General features: G+C 42.3%; 1 protein-coding gene across 4 annotated transcripts in view; it reads right to left on the bottom strand.

The window, feature by feature from the left end:
- The window catches only part of LOC125767386 (serine-rich adhesin for platelets-like), a 30070-nt gene that overhangs the window by 393 nt on the left and 21801 nt on the right, over positions 1-7876 (bottom strand). The window lies entirely within an intron of this gene.

The following is a 7876-nucleotide window of genomic DNA, read 5'->3' as shown; positions in this document are numbered from 1 at the left end:
CAAACAATCATCCTCAATGGATCTTCGAGCAACGGCATAGAGTATTTTATTAATACGATATTAGCTCTTAAAAAAGATCATAATTCAAAGTAAACAGCACATTTGTCCTTCCTTAGCCATAAACCATTCAGCGTTTGGCGTCTGTCTGCAAGGATTGTGTTTGGATGCCTTTCTATTTCATTTTTTAATCATTACAAAAACGAATGCCAACCAAAGTACATAAAGTAACAACAAGCCGAGGCTTCACTTCTATAGAATTTCATTTATTAGAGCAATGTTCATGCCCGCGATTCTACCATCAGCTTAAGCCACTTGCTAGAAGACATTTGAAGGAGTTTTGAAGGACGGAACAGATACCTCTCCACTCCAATGATCTTCTCGCCATTCGCTCCCTTACCATACCCTACTCTTGGACAACTATGGAAACCTCTGTGTAGCTCTACTTGCCCATAGAGCCAATTCTGATCTCCAACTGTCTACGCTCAACGTGGCAAAAATACCAACGAAGATAATGTCAGAATCGTGAGGCACTATCTACACTTTCGTCGGGGGTTGGTGTCGCATCGACCCAACCACACCGAACATGGAAAATTCATGTTAAAGTAATTAACGAATTCACTTTACAGCATCAACATTCGAGATGCGTAGTGGTGACGAAAGTGGTAGCGCGAGAGAACAGGGCGAGAAATGGTTCTACGAATGATTATGCGAGTGATACAAAATCGGGCGGGGAGGGGGAGAGGGTTTTCAAAAAGGGTTCATTGCACAGAACGCGTTCGATCCATTATGTAGCGCTGTTGGGCCCGAGAATGTACACATCAAGGAGAAATGTTTGCAAATCGTTCGCCGATCCTGGGCGATGATGGGCGCGATACGAGATATAAGGTTCGCTTTTAATTGTTAATTCAAATTGTACCATTCGCCAGGATGGTTTGGACTTTCAAACAACTGCAGCTATTGGAGTGATGGTTAAGGGCCTGTGCAAGCAACATCAACCATGCGCGCGCTAGTGAAAGACGTATTGATGGATCGATGGAGCGCGATCATACTGCAGGACCCATCGCCATCATCGCCATCATATCAATCGGTACACCGCACAAATGGAAGCGCAATAAGGGTGGTACATTGATGAGGAAAAAAACAAATTCCCGGAATGAACATATCAACAACTTCACCCGTATCCCGAGCTGCTACAGTTGTACACTTCGATGGGTTACCCATGTGCATCGATATCGAACACAATAAAAACACATCCACAGACGGCTAGGTGGGCTATCCTCGCGAGAGAGACAGCGAGACATCGCATCATACCGGGCCGCGATGCTAATTGAATTAAAAATCCACTCGAAGGAGAAAAAAAATTAAAGGAAAAAAAAAACAAACGCAATATACATATTCTCGCACGGTAACACGCACACAAACTGTTTCCGTTTGCGATGCGATAAGATGCCCGCGGTCGTTAGATACTGCAGCTGGTCCAGCTTGGTATCGTGTGGCTGGCCCAGAGGCTGCTGCCAACATGCCGAGTGATGAATTAGATTGATTTTCTTCGATGAAAGCTAATGAAATTAAACCCATCCATTGGTCCTCAAACCCGCACTGGCAACTATGGTAACTTCACGAGCCATCACGTGGATGTGGAGATTTGGTGGAAATAGGGGCGAGTAGCAAAAACACAAAAACGCCTTTTCATAAACCGTCCCTTCAAAATGGGAACTCATCGGTACGTTCGATATGGAAGAACGCCCCAATCCGGGGGGGCACATTGAGATTGAAGTTTTGAGACGAAAACTTTCCAACATTTGTCACGCTTCCAATGAATTCCCAACATTTTTTGTGGATGGAGTGTTTAAAGCGGTGAATACGCTATTCCGCTATTCCTCAATACACTCGAACACATTTGATAGATGCGTTGAATTAAAACTGTATCGTTTAGTTTCATAAATCCACCCGCACAGTGCTTTATCTCGAGGTGTCGTACTTCCTCCCGACACTGGGCACGATAAGGCGAAGATCTTTTGGACATACTGCCGTCCGTGCGGCCATTGATTGAAATACATTACCACGCTTTATTTCAGTTTAATAGAGATAGATGGTCAAAGCCATTCTGTTTATGGTGGCGGAAAGGTTTCGCCTCTCTGGACAACAGCTGCATTTTAAAGCAGCACACCAGGAAAGGTTGTCTAAACCTTCACTGCACAAGAAAACACCTCCCAGAACTCACACACACGCTACGTATAGCAAAAAGGAAGTATATGTTTTAGTGCCGTCTTGCATTATGTGCACGGTCGCTTACCGTTCAAGGGCGCGTGCACAGAACAGTGTACATATGGAACCATTTGGGGCGTCGCAACATCCGGGGATCGCATACAGTTTGGAGCTTTCTTCAGCGCGTCCCACGGATAAGACTTGCCACAACATCAAGCGAAGAAGCTCTGCCTCGGGTTGCCAGACATTTCTTCCCATCCCGAACGCTAGTGCAGCAGCTACACAAACCAACGGGTGATGATGGAAAAACAATAAACCAGCATTAAATGCACCAACCGAGATGGGACGGTTGGGTGAGGTGTAGTAAACAACGAGACACACACACATAAACTTCAGGCAGGCTTTAGACGCGCCATCAAACGTCAAACTCTGCCGGTTTATCTTCATCCCCGGAGTCCGGACCGAAACCGATGTATATAAATGTGTACATGGGAACGAGTTGGAGGTTTGGCCAAGGTTGAAAGTTAGCCGGGGAGCTGCAAAGATCCGCCAAGAGAGCTGTCGGTGGTGGGTGGTGGACGGTTTGAAATTGGAAACACAAAGGAAAACTGTCAAAGAGATTGATCTTCAACCGCACCCAACTATATTATATCCGACGCTGGTAACTACAACACTATCGCGCACAGTTTACAAAACCAAACCAACCTCGAAGTTGGTACAGTGCGGAACAAACAAATGGCAGCTGGCATGATTTAAGTTTAATTGCGTTTATGTTGTAGTAGAATTGTAACAAATTGTGATATAATTTATTTTATTTTCCCTAGAGTTATATTGTTGTGTATCTGTTCAAATTGATAATTACCTAATATTAGTTCAATAACCTCAATTTTCCATTAGAATTAGCGGATACAAAATGGATAACGGTTGTCATGTTATGAGTTGTTACTAGCAGTATATAAATACCTACTATAAAACAATATCTCTTACTTTATTTACTTCAACAAGAGCTTTTTAATTTTACAGCATTGAAGTGGAACTTTACATTAGATGAGGTATATATATCTTGTGCAATTTTCGGTCGCAAACCAACCGCACGAAGTACGGTCACCGGGAGATCTGGCATTTGAAGCATTCCGCTCACGCAGATAACCTTACCCACAAATACTGGTGAAGAGAGAACCAAAATGCGGGCGTTCCGAAACAAAGCACAAAATAAACGCAAAGGAACAAGATAAGTTTATGCCCGGGGAAGTTCCGCAAAACTTTCCGACCCTATGTTTTCCCTCGAGGGTGGGCAAGAGGGTGGGAAGCAACTAAAAAAAATAGAAGGAGGTGAGAGTTCAGTTGGTTCGTTTCCGGTTGGACGTGTGTCCCGGTGGTGGTTTCTTTACGAACTTTGAGATAGAAAACGAACAGACAACAGAGTCTGGGTGGGTGTAGTAGGATGGGACGATGGGTTCATGCCTCTGGTCTGCACTTAATGCATATGTAAATGGACGTTACACGTTTCGTTCTTCGTGTAAAAATGGGCATTGCCCAAAAACGAAAAGTGATGATGTGCACAACGTACAACGGCGCCGCATGATGTATTATGATTCGGTTGTTGTGCGCTGTTGCTGTTTCTTATCGGGAACTTTCTACACCCGTTTCCGTTCCGTACCACTTTATGTCAATATTCGTTTCGGCTGCATGTATCCAATAAGTCAAATTATACCACACCAGCCAACAAAACAACAGCAACGAAAACAAAAACATGCAATTTTCTCTCATTCAAATCAGTCTCCTAACGCGGCATATACACTTGCATACCTCCGGGACCACGAACCGTGGTTAGTTGGGTGACAGAAACGAATCACAAAACAAAAATACAACAATCTCTGGAATGTGGGTGGCAGGGCACATTCCACCCTGGAGGAGCCAGTGGTGTAGCTACCTAATTTAAAACAACCATCACCACCAATACCGCGCTGCCAGAGCGATTGAGGATCGCGTTGAACGCACACAGAGAGACAATCATCCCAACTCCAAGGCCCAAGACGTGCGACAAAGGAATTCGCCTCGCTGCATATTACACACAGCCTAAAGGAATCGCTCTACCGCTGCTGCTACTGGCTCTGGCCATGAATCAGTAATCAGCTTTGGCGGAAAGGTTTCTGCTCTTTTTTTATTCTTTCTTTCACTTCCGGCTCTGTGTCTACTTCCGTCTCTCTATATTTAATAAAAAAAAACCGGTTCTTGAAGTGTGTCCGGGAAGACTTTCTGGACGCGATGGGAAATATAGGAGCAAGACCACACAGCAAACCCTTCTCCTGGACTTGTCCAAGTCTTGACCCTTGTTTTGCAGTGTTTCCATATCGGTTCGTTGTAGTAGTGAGCATACCAGTGAGCTAGGAATTAATATTAATGCCCTGTTGTTTTAATCAGATGCTATGAAAACAATCACACGGTGCAATACTAAAGGTGCAGTAGTCGATGATGTCAACAAATAAGTTAAAGTTCATAAGTCAATCAGCTAGCTTACGGTTGAAACAGTGGACATGGTTTGAATGTTTTCGTTTCTGCAAACGCACAAGTAAAAAAGTTACAAAGTCATCACTATGCGCACCGTGTGTTTGTGTCTAGATAATGGATCCGCAATAAATCACGTTTTACGACCAAAAGTTGATTTCTTGACGAGCAGCAAACAACATGGTTCGCGGTACAGAGATGCCGAACACAACACTGCTATCGGGTAAAAGATCAAATTACAAAAACTAGTTTTACTAGGAATGTTTTTAGCTCCTGGTTGTTGTGTTTAGATCCTTCAAAGATCTAAGATTTTTCTAGTAATCATCAGCGTAAAAACATACGACGCAATCAGCCCTAGTTTAGAATCTTGTCTAAGCTTATCAGGAATAAATAACTTAACACACCAAACCAAAGTTGGATGAAAAATTCTCAAATACCTTGGATATCATTCGGATTGCCTGTATTTTCTTCACCTTCGACACAGAAAGCTGCATGCGAGACTTTAATTTTCAAACTTCGGAGAACATGTTCGGAAGAATTATTGGGATCTTAAATATAGATGAAGTAAAAGCTCAACAATGACGAAAGGTTGCCTATTCAAAAAGAATCGCTTGGGTGGGTTATGTCATGAATAACCAGACTATATATTCCTTAAAATCTTCTTACCTCACCCACATGAAAACATAAGGCGTTGTTCACGTTCACACCGATCAGATCATACATAGGTTGAATATACATTTGGTAATGAATGAAGGTTAGCCAAAGGACAATGACCCAAAACATTGTGACATCGTTTAAGTCGTTCGGTGGAAGGAGCACAAGGGTACTGAAACGATTGATACGCTTCAAAACTCGTTTAAAGCATGTTTCACCAATACGAAGAGGAGTATACAAATGTTAAGAAGGGTGAGACTTATCAATAAATTTGTTGTATATACGAGGAACATTTCTTATTTATTGGAAAACAAGTAATTGCATAATCAAAAACATAAATAAAACATTACTTTAAAATGAAATAATTCCACGATGTGTTGGAGGATTGTAAAGCATTAGTATAAATAGACAAAAACTTAAAATAAAACTCATTACATTTCATGCTGACATTCTGCTATAAAACACATTCGACACGCCTGACCAATATACCAATGTTGGTACATAAAATCACCAGTAACATCCCCCAAATGTGGTAGTCAAAAAGGTCGCTAAACAAACGGCCATTTTGTTTTCGTCTAAAGCGAAGCAATAAAGCGTACTAAAATTTGCACACTCACATGACCATTTTGCGTTGCGTATCGCGTTTTGCTATTCCTACCACCCTTCTACTCCCTTCGTGTCACACGCACACATACACAGATACACATTTGCTCCCGCCAATCCATCCCGGGGAAGACCGGATTTAAATTGGCAAGTATGGCAAATAATTAGTTCACCCCGTGCGCAGCTCATTATGGCGCAGTAGTAGTGTGTGGAGCAGCAGTAGTGACGCAATCGTCGAACGCGTGCGGCTGGACGAGATTAATGTGCGCCGTATATGCGTTGTTTGCTAGAAAATACGTCAACCGGGTCAATGCTGGCTGGGACTAGCATGCGGGTATGGTGAAAAATTTAGTGAACACACAACAAAAAATGGCAATAGATAACCTTAAAAACGGTGGAGCCTTAAAACATTTCCAACACAGACTCAAATGTGAATGGAGATATTTAAGATCCTTCACCATTTTGTCAATTGAGTCGAATTGAGTTGTGTTTTCTCCCAATTAATTTTGTTGTATGTTTCGCTTTATTAAGTAAACAAATTTTCTGCAGACAAACAAACAGAAAGCAGACGACTAATATCTCATTAGCTTGTCACGATCAAACAAACTCTGGGGAGTTACTGGAGAGTCGTCCATTATCGTACTGGAATGTCTCTCAAATCAATATATGCTTCACAATCTTCAACTACTGCAGATGGGGTGGGGCCGAGAGATGTCGGGAGACGAACTGTAACGCAGAGCACAAAATGAGGTCGCGCACCCATTTGCCTCGTCAAACGAGGGGAAACGCTACAGTGCGCCGTCAAGACTTTGACCATCGATCAGAGCAAGCTGAACCAACAAAACGCATGATCCGGCGGCAATTGGTGAACAAACCATCAGACGATGCAAGAGTACGCAAAGGAGCCGTTCTTTCGCATGCTGCGCAAGGTTTCGAATTGGTCCTCTAACCCTCTGGTCTGGCTGGTACCGATCCGGTAGAATGGTGGACAAAGGAAGAACCAAGAACCGCAACACTCCGACTGAGTGTCATTGACATTTTGCGTTCCTCTAGTTTACTGCTTACCTTCGGATGTGCGGGTTCTTGCCGCTCCCGATATGTTGCTCTCCGTGTGTCACTAACCCGTACACCATTACTTTTTCCAATGTTTGACCTCTTCTAGGTGGAACATAGTTTTGCGTGCGTGTGTATCGTTTTAGGTTTTTTTTTTAAACATATTTCCAAGTGCCTCGTTGATCACGTTTTTCGCATTGTAAAACAGTTTCACCATTTCCGAAACGCAGTAATGCTGTGTGTGTGTGTTGTCGTGTTCACTTTAGGAAATTAACATTTCCGCTTAGCTTTGAAAACCAACGACTCATTCGCGCTACCAGCGGGACCGGGACAAAGGGTGTCCACCTCTTTTTCCGCTCCGATTATTCCAACTGAACGCTTTGACTGTTTTTTTTTTTGTTTGTTACTCTCAATCCTATTAAGTTTCTCATAGCTCCATACATCACTTGATCGGTGCAGTAACCCTTTTTGGAGCGATCGTGGGGCAGAGTAACGCTTACGAACCGCAAAAGCGAACAAATGAACAAAAACGCCATTTTTATGGTATTTTAATTTGTCTTTTCCTGCGTTGCGAATGTTTATTTCGTACGAAAACAAACTATCAACTTCGCATGAAACTACGAAAGGGAAGAAAATGTACAACAATAAAGAAACTTTTATTCTGTATTAATCAATATTAAGATTATTTAACTGATAGTTATTTATAAAACAAAAGTAATACTAAACAAAAGTAATAACTAAAAAATATAGTTACTTAAATTAACTTTAAGTCGAAAACAAAATTAAACAATGAACAATACAATCAAAAACAAAATTCAACGCAAAAATGAAAACCAGACCGGACAACCAG

Source organism: Anopheles funestus, chromosome 3RL (assembly GCF_943734845.2).
Source record: "Anopheles funestus chromosome 3RL, idAnoFuneDA-416_04, whole genome shotgun sequence".
NCBI lineage: Eukaryota > Metazoa > Arthropoda > Insecta > Diptera > Culicidae > Anopheles > Anopheles funestus.
Note: the sequence above shows the minus strand (reverse complement) of the source record. Positions and strands in the feature narration are given on the sequence as shown.